The sequence below is a fragment of the Montipora capricornis genome, chromosome 4, assembly GCF_036669925.1.
Source record: "Montipora capricornis isolate CH-2021 chromosome 4, ASM3666992v2, whole genome shotgun sequence".
Lineage (NCBI taxonomy): Eukaryota > Metazoa > Cnidaria > Anthozoa > Scleractinia > Acroporidae > Montipora > Montipora capricornis.
This window is the reverse complement of record NC_090886.1, coordinates 48,935,637-48,950,636: the sequence shown is the minus strand read 5'-3', so window position 1 is coordinate 48,950,636 and position 15,000 is coordinate 48,935,637. Positions and strand designations below refer to the sequence as shown.

Here is a 15,000-nt window from a genome sequence, read left to right as displayed (position 1 = left end):
CATAGCGAGTAGGAGTGAGTAATTTTTAAAAGTACACAAAATGAACTGCACTGCCGTGACATGCCCCTTTAAGGTGCAATGGTATGTCCCGCCGACCAGCTAGACAAATTGTCCATTCAGGACCTATATAAACTACCTAGAACCCAAGGATATCTAGTAGCTCAATTAGTAGGGGCATCCGGCCGTCCGATGTTAGGGCGATCGTATGTTCCAATCCTGCCTAGGAGAAGCCTAAGACTAGTTTCCCGTCTTTCCCAGGGGCACATTGCACCTTAAACATCAATAGCTGCATAGACGTAATAGAGTGTATTTACAGTTAAATGATTGTGTGGTTTATTCTCCCAAAAATAAAAATACCTTCGGTCACAATTGCGCAGAATGGCCGGGCATCATGAATTATTCATAAGGCACTTGCGCGGGATATTCAAATCACGGAGATATTGTCGGGGTCTCCAATTACAAAGGAAGAACGCCATTTTGCAGAAATAGTGGAAGAGATTTGCCATTTACTCGCTTTTCCAAGCACGAAGTATATAGACACAGCGAAATTTTGAAGAAGAAAGATAGCTTTACATATTCCTTATTCCATTTTCGATTCGGCCAACGCCAAGTTGTGTCCTTTTTACTTCGAAATTTTACAAAGTACGACAATTTTAGTCTAGGAAGAGCTACATTAGTGTTCAGAGGCATTTCATTGCTTCTGGAAAATTTTGTTTAAAAGATTAAACTACCAAAAAATTGTCGTTTTATCGTTGACTTAAATTCCGTGAAAAACGATCAACATAAAGCCCATAGATAACATAGAAACGTTCGATAAATTAGGCATGAATTTAAATTGTAACAGTTCAAGCTTGTCCACAGGAAATTACTCAAATGTCTTTGCATTAATACTTACATAACAGGTTTGATATTTTTGCTATTGTCAAACGATGCCAGGTCAAATGTCCTTAGGTTCGTCCGAATCATGAATCTGCAGAAGATATAATTACTTTGCTAGTGAAATTCTATCCGAGTTACTGATTTTGAGTTGGCAAAATAAAGCTTCCATCGTGCTATCCATCGTATCGTCCCACTATTTAAGCGGTTACAGCCTATCTTTGAAGATGTGAAAAGTCGCTCAATTCTCAGTTAAAGGTAAAGAAGAATTATTTATTCATTTATTACAGGTCAAAGCTAAAAAACAACAGGACTCCGCTTACTTACGTGGTATTCTCAACTTAATTGGGCAAACCACCCCTCCGAGAATTCAGTGTTCTATTGTTTTCGTTTATGTGTCGGTTCTTTAAATTCCCAGAACAGGCCTAGGTGTTGTGAGGCATGGCCTACCGTTTACAGTTTTTAAAACGCCCATAACGTGAAAATTTTTATTTTCCTATTTGAAAGTCCATATCAAAATGAACTTTTGCGAAAGAATTCAGTCTCGATTCATCATCATCATCATCATCATTTTATTTTTCAAAGTTCAAATTTAACAAATTGAAAAAAAACTATACAAGCCGCATATAGCAAAGTTAATCGAGGCGGGGTGTGTATCTTAAAACCAAATTTGGTAAATTAGATTAATAGTAAATTAGGTAATGGCTAAAATGAAAATAAAATAAAATAAATAGATGCAAGAACCTACAAGAAGACATGAAACATAAGGAAATAATTAATAATGAAAGCTAGGGTGTGATTAATGATGACTAGTAATTTTGAGACAACAACATAATCATCCTCATCACCAAGCACCGGAAGTAAAAATTGGTGAATTTTGTTTTTAAAAGGTTTATTTCTAAGTTTGCGCAAGTCAGGCTTCAGGCAATTCCATAGCTTAGCTCCGAAAACGGAAAACGAATTAAGTCGAATACTCAGTCTTGATTTATTAACATATAAGTTACCAACATCAGAAGATATAGTGTTATATGAATGAACGTCGGATGCACGGGTGAAAAGATCACAGATATTCTGAGAATTGGTAGATGTGTCGTGCACGAGAGAACATACTGTTTCAAAACGAGACACGAATTTTGCACGATGTTTAAAATCCTATTTTTATTTGATATACTCCTTCAGCTGGTCAGGATTTCACAGGATCGCTGTGACGTAGATTAAGGAATGCTTGTTGGCGTAGATCCTATGTTTTCTTGGTGATCAACGCAAAGGTATCGCTCTGCGATAGTTTTCAGTATTTTTTTCAATTAAGAAAAAGAGCTATCATGTCTATGTCTATCGAGGAAGGTGCTCTAAATCCGGAAGCGAATACAGCAGCAAAACTGAGGATATTCAAAAAGGTCACATGTCCAGGGAAGACTTGAACGAGCTGTGTGCCAATTTTTAAAATGGAAGACAATTGAGCGCTTTTAAAAAACTGTAGAAAATTCGCCTGTCGTTCGAATGGAAAGAGAGTTTCGCCAAAGTTCATTTTTTTTAATATGGACTTTCAAATAGGAAAATAAAAATTTTCACGTTGTGGGCATTTGAACGGCGAAGACTTAAGTTCTATCCACTCGCTGATGTAACTATCATGGCAGCACTTTCTTATCAGTGTTGGTCCGACAGGGCGTCGAGCCAGGGAGTGGCCTAAAGCATGAGTAACTTCATGTGTGCTGATATATAAAACAGTATGTCATCTTGTATGACTTACATTGTTAGGTCGTGGTTTTGGGTAGTGAACACCCGCTCTCCAATTGTGTTGATGGGGTTGTCAAAAAGCAGTCTGTTGGGGAATGAAAAAATTATCAAGTAAGTCGGTTTTTCTTTTCCACAGATTTAAAGTTACGCATGTGACAAGGAATCTGAGATTAAAGCAAAGGTAAAACATAATTTAACGTTTCTTTATTTCACGCACGAGAGGCCGGGTATGGTCGCTTCTGGCCTGATTCAACTGACTGACATACATTACTCGAAGATACTTTGAATTCCTGAACGTCGCTAGAAATCGGGGACATTTTGAGCCCACATTACGTTATGCGGATATGTAGTGTAAGAGTGATTTATCGCCAGAAAAGTTTCTTTCTAAGTGAGCATTTAACCGCTTTTGACTTGTAAGGTTTATAGTCATAGGAAAGATGACATGAATGCATAATAAAAGTTCGTGTAAAGCTGGAAGCTCCCGCCAAAAATGGCCGTAACCGCTGATCGGAGAGTTTAGCCTTGGGCTCATAATCCGCCGATGACAAAAAGTAAATGAGACCAAAATGCAACCTCGAATCCAGGCTCTCTCTCTCTTCAGGGAGAAGAATAGGGAGAGAGCCTGGGTTCGAGGTTGACCAAAGTGAAGAAGAATATTGTTTAGTAGGAAAACCGCTATGAAAAAAAGTTGCATGATTACAAAACTACAGAAAACTAGCTTTGAATCTATGGGTTGTAGAGCAAAATCGAGTCAAGGAAAGCAAAAATATCGCCAGCGTCCTATATTTGTTAGTTGTTTTGCACCAAGAGATTATCGCTTCCCTGACCAATTTGCCACAGGATTTATTGAACGTGGGCTCAAAATGTTTCCGATTTCTAGCGATGGGCCCCGTCTGGGATTTCTTGAAGTTTGTTTCCACTCTATAATCTAAAACAGAAAAAGCTGCTGATTGAAACAATAAATTGCCTATCCAAATTACGTTTCTAAAGAATTTTAGAGCGAAAAGGGATATTGCAATTAGTTTTCAGCAAGAAGTTTACCCAAGGCTGTTACCTCAGACAGCTAAAACGGTGAGGCATGGTCAGACTATGGTAGCTGTGATTTGAAATATGTTTCACTGGTCTTACTTACAAATATTCAAGATTCACAAGTTTGGCAAAAACTCCATTCGTCAAAAAAGTAATGTTGTTATTTTGTAGGAATCTGAGGAAAAACAGTAAGATTATGTCAACTGGTTTTCATGAGTAAAGTAGTTACCCTCATCATGTTAAATAGTTACTCTTTCCATCTCCTGGTGTAAATAACAGAGAGCGTATTGAGTTCATAGCAGTGCAGTTTGGAAATATTTCCAGCTTGAGCCGACAATGGATAAATTTATACAAAAATAAATGAACGGAATCAATTATTTTTAAAAATGCAACCACTTTTGAATTAAAGGAACATGTTTCGATGTTTCAAATATCACCAGCCATAGTGAGTGTAACAGTTAAATTTTTACAACATGATCAGTATATACATGTATAGCTATCAATTATAGTTTTCAGCAATTAGTTTTCAGCAAGAAGTTCACCCAAGGCTGTTACCTCAGAGAGCTAAACGGTGAGGCATGGTCAAACCATGGTAGCTGTGATTTGACATATGTTTCACTGGTCTTACTTACAAATATGTAAGATTCACAAGTTTGGCAAAAATTCCATTCGTCAAAAAGGTAATGTTGTTATTTTGTAGGTATCTGAGGAAAAACAGTAAGATTATGTCAACTGGTTTTCATGAGTAAAGTAGTTAACCTCATCATGTTAAATAGTTACTGTTTCCATCTCTTGGTGTAAATAATGAAGAGCGTATTGAGTTCATACATGTAGCAGTGCAGTTTGGAAATATTTCCAGCTTGAGCCGACAGTGGATAAATTTATATAAAAATAAATAAACGGAATCAATTATTTTTAAAAATGCAACCACTTTTGAATTAAAGGAAAGGAACATGTTTCGATGTTTCAAATATAGTGAGTGAGTGTAACAGTTAAATTTTTACAACATGATCAGTATCAATACAATGATTTTTTAGAGATTAAATGTTCGTTACAAGCGGATAAATTCACCTAACCAACAATATTATAGAGAACACAACTGACATAACGGTAAAGTTTAAATGTGTAACGCTAAACTGACAGGATCAACTTGTTTGTTGAGTTCGAGTTTCAACCGCCTTCATCCTGAGCGGTTCAAACCCGAACCCAACAAGAGTCCTTTAAGAGGACATTGATAATGTGATGAAAAGCTTTAGTTCTACCATATCTGTAGGGTCGTCTTCCACATTCAAGTTCCTTTGTTTGACTAAGACTTTTCCCCTGTTTTTTCTGTCGATTAAATTAAGGTCTGGAAAACGAAATAATACCGCGTTTTTCAGCGAATAGCTAATAAGTAAGAGCTACTCATAGGGCCACAGGCATGATTTAGTTCTGACGTTTCTTGTGCATTGGAAAGCATGGTGGTGCTGGCATAGTTGTCATTGGCCGCAGAAAACTCATTACCGTACCAATACCAGCTTTCAGGGTCACGTGACGCATACATAAAAAAACAATTTGAAGGGACTGAGAATTGCGGAAGTGACTCAATCAATGACAGAAGCTCAGGTAAAAATGAAGAACTTAAAACCGTGAACAATTGTTTAAAAGAAGCCAGTAATAATCATCAGCACGAAGAAAAAAAAGGTGAAGTGGATACTTAATAAAGAGAAAAAAACAACCGAAATAGACAGAAAGGATTAAATCAAAAGAGTTTTGACTGCATAAATGTGGCAATGGTTTTTCATGGATTACGACTCAGACCGTATCCATCTAGTAAATAGGGACCTTTAGATTCTTCAACGAGGACGAGAACGAGTACGAGTTTTGACTGCCCGTTTTTAGCGAAACTACTAAGGAAATTTATAATCTGTACGCTTAATTTTACTCTTTGTTAGCAGTATAGGTTGCTCAGTTATTCTTATTGCTGGTAACTGAGCCTTTTTGCTCATCAAAAAAAAAAGCCAAAACTGCTACTGTGTTGTTGACTTGTTTTGATTCGACGACATTTTTGCAAAACCGCGTACTAAAATGACGGCGGCAACACAGCGGTCAAACGTTTGCGCATGTGCGAGCGTTGGAGTGGCGAAAATGCAGTCAAAATGGCGGTGAGACCTCGTGTGTTTAAGTTGTGACACTCAAGGCGCTTCACTGGAGTTAAAAACGACCACACAAGCGAGTAAGTCCGTACATATTTTTTTATTGAGACCGGCATACAGTAGCCACATGTAGTAGTGATGTCAAACAGTACTTCAAACTAAAGCAATAACAGCTGATCGTACGATGTATTCGATTTAGCATGGTCTATAATACTAAGGCACTCATGCATGAGAAGACACAGCATTGGCAATCATTTTAAGTTACACGTAAAGAAAGGTGAAATGCCGTGTTCTTCTCGTCATTTGATTGAGAAGCTGTGAAAATATTACATCATTCATATCATCCTTAAAGCTTACGTACAATTCTTGAGTTAAGTGCATAGGCATGTTTTATAAATTAATTTATTTTGCAACAGAAATACTGAATGCTCTCCTCTTTTTTCCTTTTAAGAAATGAAAAGTTCTTTCGATCTATCGTGTTTTATTTTGTTTAAGTAATGTTTCTGTGTAGTTGTATTGTTTTTTGTTTTGAAGTACCTGTTATTTCCAGAGATGTTCTCTTATTTGTTCAACACTTGAACTTCACCATTCTTCCTTTTGTAAGAGGTTTTAAGTAATGCTAATTGATCTCTTTTGAAATTCGTTCTGTACGCTACACTGTACATGCAAAATAACTGGTCTTTAGTCACAAAAATGTTGCAAATGTAAGAGAACATAAATTGTGTTGTAATGACAGTTCTTGTTTAATTTTTGCCAGAAATGCCTAGCCTCTCTTCCTGATATGTCACACCTAGCAACTATGACACCATGAGGGAAATGGAAGTGACTGTCAGGACAAACAGTTTTCCATCTCAAGCAACAAACCAGATGGTCATGTGGAACTGCTTTCAGGGATAAAATAGGATGCAATGTAGCATATCACAGTGAACATGCTAATTTATTACCAGATTTCTGGATTTTAAGAAACTGAAATGTACATTTGCACTGTTCCCTGTATTATGCTCCACAATTATTAAATTTGTGTAACCTTCTCATTCTCAAAAGCGATCAAGATTTAATTCTTACGGAGTAACACAAGGCAGCAGATTGTATAGAAAACAGGAATTTTTACTGTTATTTTCAAGATTATTATTATTCTTTTGCTGTTGTTGTTGTTATTATTATTATTATTATTATTATTATTGAAATGTCTCTTAATTTAGACTCACTACAGGCGTGATTAAAATGAAGGGCTCAAGAAAGGAAATAAATAATATATTATTATTCACACTACACCTGAACTGTTTGATTTGCTTCTGTATATCGTTTGCCCTCAGTTGTTGGCCTTGTGCAGCAAGAGGACTAAGAAATGACTTGTGATGGTTTTTAAGACCTTTGGTGAAAATTTCTTACAAGTGATATTTTACGATACCACCTTTACATGAAAGTCTCCCTTCCCTCTCATACCAGATTATCTAAATTTGTCAAAAGCGACGCATATGGCATCTGCCCTTCTTGATGTTCACCAGTAGATACCAGCTGTTGCAAAATCCAGCGCAAAGTATCTCAGTGCTCACGCATGTAGAGACCCAAGTCTTTTTTGCAAAGGACATGTAATCTGTGATCTATGCAAACATGAACATTTATTTCAGATTTTCCAGATGTACCCTTTTATCGGTTCAAATTAATTCATGTTTATTCACAACTGAAATATGCTATTATATGAAGGAGGGCAACTGTTCTTTGTTCTTGGAGGTATCCTCTGTCTTTTGACAGTCTGGAGTCTTCCCGAAGTATTGTTTTAAAGACAGCTTCAAACAATCCAGGTACTTCACTTGAAGCTCTGTAAACTTCCTCATGACACTCACTTCCTACAAAGGCAAGCCACTGTTTTAATAATGACTACCAACTGCCATTTGAAATCTTTCAATCAATTCTCCGATTGAAGGCTCTAAAATAATGATACTAAATTATCATTAAAAAACAATTCCAGTTTTACACTCTGGCTTTTGCTAGAAGTACCGGTAGTAAATAAACAAGAGGGCAAAATACCTGTTTTCCTTCTCTTTTCCTTTCTGGATATCTAATATGCCTTGGTTTGATTTACAGTGAGGACACTCGAACCATGACCACTTGATATTTGTTTGAACATTTTTTTAGTGACTATAGAATGTGGGCTCGTCCTTTTGACAAGAGTATTTAATGTTTTTAAACTTACAAAATGCTATACATGTAACACTATACATCATAAGAAGAGCCTTTATTTCTTAGTCGTCGAAAAAAACAATGTACACGAAAATGTCAAGTGTTCACGGTTTAAGTGTCCTTACTGTGATCTGGCCACTAACATAGTAATTACTGGCTAAATTGACTCGGAAAAAATTAAATGTGTAAAGAAAATAGTTTGCAAGAGCCTTGAGAAATTAAAGCGATTTAATCGTTCTTATGATTTACTTTTGATTAAACATGTGAATGTAATGCAAGTAAATAATATCGACTGGATATCAAAAGTTAGAAATATATATATACACAACTAGACTTGCCTCCTTGTAGGTCAGTATTTTCATGACACTGTTCCTCTTTTCGTAGGCCCTCCGCATCCAATATTTGTTTATGTTTTAACTTGTACAACGGGCTAACAGAAATAATTCTTGAAATGTCAGCGTTAAAAAGTATTCTACCTTCTGTTTGTTGGAGTCCTTTCTTTTCCATGGAATGTATTTAACGTGATCCATAAAGCTTTTGTCGGCCTCAAGTTTGCATTTACAACATCAGTTTGTCCCAAGTCTGTAATCTAGTAATTTTTTTTCCAACCTTTTCGAAGACCTGGTAAAACCGTTCAGGGATAGGTATGAAGAACACGAACATGGTTTATTGTTTCGATGGATTTCATTACTGTGCCGCAAACAAATCCACGATCCCGACGGAATCCCTCCAGCCCTTGCCAATGTTTTGTCAGCTCATCTGAGCCAACCCGAATGACTGCAATTTTCTTTTTCTTTACAATTTTTTCCTTCGTTTACACACCGCTTACCGTCAGCTTCCGGTGTCACGCATCGCATGATTGTTAATAACAAATAAAAATATACTACGCTGTCAGCTCGCAGCATGACGCCGTTTTTAAAGACGTATAACTTTTTTGGTAAAGCTCAGAACAAAATGGTAAATCAACAGAATACCGGTAATTTAATAAACTTTGTGTCTGGAAAGTCTTAAGTTTTCCTTTTACCTATTCTTTTTTCCTTTTACAGATTTCTATGAACGTTTCAATTTTCTTTCGTAGATTTTGCGTTACACCGGTTGTTTCCAATGTTTTTCTTTAAAATTTTGCGCGGGAACTTGGCGCGCGGCTGGCAAAAAAATATCCATTTGGGCATGCGCAGACGTTTGACCGCTGTGTTTGACGGCGGCATCACGTTTTTCCCGCTAAAATGACGCTGGTTTGCGCGCGCTCACTGTTGCCTTATGAGAAAATCTCGTACTCGTAGTCGTTCTCGTACTAAACTCCAAAGGTCTCTAATCGATTGAGGTCTTGGATTTTTCAAATTGGTTTATCACGGTTTTTAACCCGGGGGGTGGGGGGGGGGGGGAGGACTCATCTAGCAATTACGAGTTTTTGACACGATGGGGACTTATTGAGCCACGGACTTCTCATATATTTTGCTTATGGATTTAGACTTGGATAGGCCAGGGTTGGTTACTGACTTTTATGAATTTGACAGAGGCAAATGCCTCTGTCAAGTGCCTCTGTTTGCTTCATACTAGCTACGGCCCTACAGCTTAAAATACTTTGTGCATGTAAGAAACACCAACACAGTATCACATGGCTGGTAACTAAAGAGTCTACTTCATTTTAGTTCCATTTGAAAGTATCATACATGTACATTTTTCTTACTTTAGACAAGAGATTATAAAGGTAAGAGAAGTAATCCCTCATACTGGCCCTATTCCCATCGTAATCCCTTTTAGGTTATTTTTAGATGCTAGCAATTTTCCCGCGGATAATGTTACCGCGCGCGTTACGTTTCGTGGAGGAGGGAAAGTGCAGCAAATTCTGTACGATGCCACTCTCCGTTTTCAAAATTGAGTTTCATGGCCTGATAAAATTCATTGTCTGCAAGATACAGGTTTCAAACATACATCTATCATGGAAATCGGTTAACTGTATAATTCACTCTGATACCAATTTTACGATTGTCTAATGTAGGAAACCGTGTTAAATAATTTGTAAGAGGGAGCTATATTTTACGCGTGCGTTGCAAATTGACTTCAATCCGATCTTTACGGTTTTAAAAATTTTTTATCGTGCCGTCAACTGAAATTTTCCTGTCTTATGTGGTACTGCTTGAAGGCGTTAGCTGTCTAATTTATGAATATCATAGAATTAAGTCACCATAGTTTAAGTCCGCTAAGAAAATCGAGAACGTAGTCCGCGATACTTCATTGTGTACAAAATTCTGTCGCCTATAAAACTCGATGCAAAGACAAAAAATAAGATGCAAAGATATATCATTCAAATCGCTTAACTGTGTTGTTTACAGTGACACCAATTTCAACACTGTCAAATGTACGAAACCGTGTTTAATAATTTTGAAAGATGCAGGTATATTTAACATGCGTGCTTTGCAAATTGACTTCCATGCGATACCACTTGTTCATACATTTTGATCGAACTGTCTGTTCAAGTTTTCCATTCATGTCTGGTATCTGTCTAATTTATGAATATCTAAAAATTAAGTCGTCAGATTTTAATCCCGCGAAGAAAATCAAGAACGCGTTAACCAAGTCAGCGATATATTACTTGATGACTGTAGTCTGCGAATTGCCAATGTTTACAAAATTCTGTCGCTTATAAAACTCGATCCTTTCAAGATACAGGTTTCAAACATCTATAACTGAAATCGCTTAATTGTCTAGTTTTCAATGATACCACATTCAAGGTTGTGCCATATACGAAACCGTGTTAATTTTTTTTTTAAGGAGACAGCTATATTTAACATACGTGCTTTGCAAATTCACTTGAATCCGATAATTCAAAATTTTTTATCGGACGCTTGATTCAAGTTTTCCTTTCATGTTTGGTACTGTTGTAGAGCTCTATCTGTCTACTTTATCACCATATAAGAATTAAGTCATCATATTTTAATCCCGCAAAGGAAACCGAGAATGCGTTTGTTAAAGTCAGAGAGATCGTACTTATCGACTATAGTCTTCCATTTGCCATTCTGTACAAAATCCTGTCAGTTACATAACTCTTTCCTTCCAAGATACAGGTTTCAAAACATAAGTCATTGTAATCGCTTAACTCTGTAGTCAACAAGTCACGTTCGTCTACAAAATGTATATACGCGTTTGTCTCAACATCCTCCGCCATTTTTGTTTAATGGTAAATCGCGAACGACACGAATCATTGCGTGGGAATTCACTCAGCGGTCAACATTGGTAAAAATGGGGACATGTGATTAGCTATCAGTTAACCCTCGTGGGAATACCGGATCTCGCAGGAGATCTAAAAATAACTTAAGAGGGATTACGATGGGAATAGGGCCAGTATGAGGGATTACTTCTCTTACCTTCATAATCTCTTGGTCATTGACGTCATTTTCTCCTCGATCCAGCTCCCTCAAGATTTTAAAGTTAGTAATGGCGGACCATTAAACAGGAAATTCCAGTTACAATAAACAGGTGCATTTTTGAAATCGAGGCTTAAAACTTGGGTCACTTACTGATTATTTAACATAGTTTGAAATCCAAGGAAAAATAAAAATTGATTTTCAGGACATTGTAGAACTTTAAGCACACAAAAACAAGTCCCAAGCACCCACAAGCTAATGGACAATTGGAAAAGGCCATTGGAACAGCCAAATCTGTGCTAAAGAAAGCTTATGAAGACGGCACTAACCCATACACTGCCTTGCTCGAAAGCAGAAATACCCTTATAACTGGCCTGAGCTATTCCCCAGTTCAAGTTTTCTTTAAGAGAAGGCTAAGAATCAAACTTTTCACTACAACACAATTACTGGATGCAATAATTCCAACAGATGCCAAATCCCAGCTCCTGGCTCAACAGAAAACAGAAGCTGTACTTTGACATGTTTGACAGAGGCGCCAAGTCACTACCTCTTGTCAAAACTAGAGAGTGACACTGTTCGGCTAAAAAAAAAGAATGTCTGGAAACCTGCTACAGTTACCAATCATGCTAACGCCCTAGATCGGTGGTTGCGACCACAAAAGGCACTCCCTACAGACGAGACAGGAGAGACATCATCAAGACCCCTGATAGAAACACAAGCACCATCCACGAGTCCAATAAGTGACAGAGGGATCACTAAGTGCCCAGAAAGTGACACCATCCAGTCCCCTGGTATGATCCACACTAGATCTGGTAGATCTGTATGTAATAAGTTGATTAAGCGCAATTAATCATTTAGTACATCGCTAATCCGTGTTGTTGTTATCAGCTGAAACATTAACTTTGCATGACTGTGACAGATCTTGATCAATGAAAAGTGGACAATGTTGATATTTTTGATTGCATGTTTATTACTCCTTTCATTAGCTAGAGGGGAGATGTCATGCTACTGTTTATTACGTCATTTGTTCACGTGGTCTTTTCTGAAAAATGGCAACCTTGAACTTGCACAGTTTTGGTAGCAGTTTTTCGATAGTAGAAATGTGATATTTGGAACGTTTGATGACCTCATTCAGCTCTGGAGGATCAAGGCAAATCCTAATTTTGCCTGGCTTGGATACCACTACCACTACTGCTACTAAGAGACTTATCCTGTGTTGGACATTCCTCTTCACTGGTGCACCTTTCTTCTTTAGAACTGCAACTTTAGTTTTTGCTTCCTCTCGAAGGACTACGGGTATATGCCTAGCTACTAGCATGCTAAACAGATACTGATGCCGGGTCGACTACAAAGCTGGTAAATACATCTAATGTGGCCCAACCCTCATAGACGACCCTGTAGTCCTGAACGACTTGTTGTGGGGTTAAGTGTATAATATTTCAGCTTGGGAGTGCATCTTCAGGAGTCCCAGCTATTGGGACAATATTAGTTTGAACGGCCATCTTTTTTAGACTCAAGCTCTTCCATTCGACCACCGCAAGTGACTCTTAGATCTATTAGTCCCAGAAAATTCACGAGAGAGCCATCAAACAGTTAAAGCTTTGTATTGATGGCTTCCATTTGAGGATGGGGATAAATCACGATTGCTTGATAAGTAGGAAGTTATGATTAAGCCCATATCCAGTTGGTATTTCAGAGGTTTTCTTGCTTGCTTTCTTCGTTGAAGAAATTTAGAGTTGCAAACTACTGGCCACCATTGGACTTGAACAGTTGGAATGTCTTCAGGTCTGAGGATGGATCCTGCAGAGCTTTCACCGCTCTCCTTTAACCGAAGAATTGAATCGTCATAATATTTTCCCACACACACTGATGCAAAATGGTGTCATTTTTTGCAGTAAACCCGCTGGTTATTGTAGGCTGTACAATCTTTTATTTTGTTGTGACGCTGCCGTTCACCACAGATTTTGTAGCGGAGCTCCGCGCGCGCGCCCTCGGCGGAAATTTGGTAACCTATCGATGCGAGAAATTTTGGTTTTATAGCCATGACGTCATCGACCTACGTAGGTACGTCCACCCATCCATGTATGCCAATAGGGAGCTTAAGCACAAGACGTTTTTGTCACCACGGACGCCAAGTAGCCGAGGTGAAACTGGGTCGAGACCAGACCGGCGTCTGTGACTTGACTTGTTTGCCGTAAGCATGTCGCGTCAGTGATTTTACGGCATCGCTAGTTAATTGTACAACAGTTTTGATTCTCTGTCTTCTTTCTTAATACTGAATCATGACTTCTTTAAGAAAGAGGATGAACTTATTCTTTTATTGGTAGAGAACACGGCTGGAAATTCTCTTTCCAGTTACGATCGATAATCCTGAAATGATTCTGAATGTAAAGCAAAATTTACATCTGCCAGTGTTAGCTGATTTGTCCAATCCATTTGGTACATTTCTGTAAAGGAAAGAAAATGAGAAATAAAAATGAAGCGTTCCATAAAAGAAATTAAATTTGACGGTCATTAAAATTGTACAAAATTTAAGTTCGTCTTTCTGGAAACTTTGTCTTAGCATTACCAGTGCATTAAAATTTAAGACCACAGAGACAAAACACAAGCACAATCATGCAAAAGGATATATCAAGGAATTTGGAAAACAAATCAAAAGAGACTTACTCTAGGTTTTTTGGCAAGACTGAGTCTCGGCGTCTGCAGCGCTGTTGTTCGTCAGCCGGTACAACTGACAAAAAAGAGTTTCTTTCCTAAATAATAGGAATTAGAAAGTTGATTGTCCAGCATTAGCAGGAAAACAACAAAACTCAACCAAAATAACAGAGTAATTGCACCTAAAATAAACTTACCTTCTCGCGTTTTTGTTTCTTTACCGTGGACGCCAAATAGCCAGACAGCTTTGAGGTTTGTGACTTGACGTCTGTGACGTGTGACATCACTTTCTTTGCAAAATCACTTCCGGTCGCCGTCCGTGTTGACAAAACATACTTTAACACATACTATAAATTCCGAAATGCTTGAGTTATCTAACTGGTTTAAAGTAAATAAGTTATCTCTAAATGTTAAGAAATAAACTATGTAATCTTCAAACCAAGGCAAAGAAGAGGAGAATTTGATTTAAATATTAAAATTAATCACAAGATGATCCGCGTTAAGAAGTTACGTTTCTTGGTGTTATTTTGGATGAAAACTTTTCATGGAAAGCAGATATCTCACATGCTGCTTGCAAAATTTCTAAATCTATTGGTATTATTGGTAGATCAATTATTGGGGTTCAACATACCCTACTAACCTTAATAGTCTTATTTTGGGATTTTGCTAAAAGCAGGCCCGCGGGCCCGCGACGGCCCGGCGGCCCGGAGGCCCAGTCCTGATTTTCCAGTTTACCATTTAATCATTTGAATCTTTGTTTCTGTTTGTTGCATGTTGTTCAGATAAAAACGTTTTCATTCTCTGTTCATTCGTCTCTTTACAGAAACCGATAGCACAATAGAGGACTTTCATTATCGAACGATGTAAGTTATTTTCAAAGCCTTCGGGCCGCCCGGCCGCTGGGCCGTCGCGAGCCACGGGCCTGCTTTTAGCAAAACCCCTTATTTTGTGACAAAAGCGTATTGTTAGAATTGTTAATAAGAAGCCTTTTGATGCACATACTGATCCATTATTTA

At 37.8% G+C, this 15,000-nt stretch overlaps 2 long non-coding RNA genes across 2 annotated transcripts; one reads left to right on the top strand and one right to left on the bottom strand.

Moving 5' to 3' along the window:
- Positions 1-912: 912 nt before the first annotated feature.
- LOC138045608 (uncharacterized) lies at positions 913-3,808 on the bottom strand. Its single transcript, XR_011131627.1, has 3 exons — positions 3,746-3,808; positions 2,627-2,698; positions 913-970 (listed from the first exon to the last, which is right to left on the bottom strand). It is a non-coding gene; the product is annotated as an uncharacterized lncRNA (long non-coding RNA).
- A 1,939-nt stretch (positions 3,809-5,747) lies between these two features.
- Positions 5,748-7,050, top strand: LOC138044840 (uncharacterized). The gene is made up of 2 exons (XR_011131513.1): positions 5,748-5,857; positions 6,535-7,050. It is a non-coding gene; the product is annotated as an uncharacterized lncRNA (long non-coding RNA).
- Positions 7,051-15,000: the final 7,950 nt, after the last annotated feature.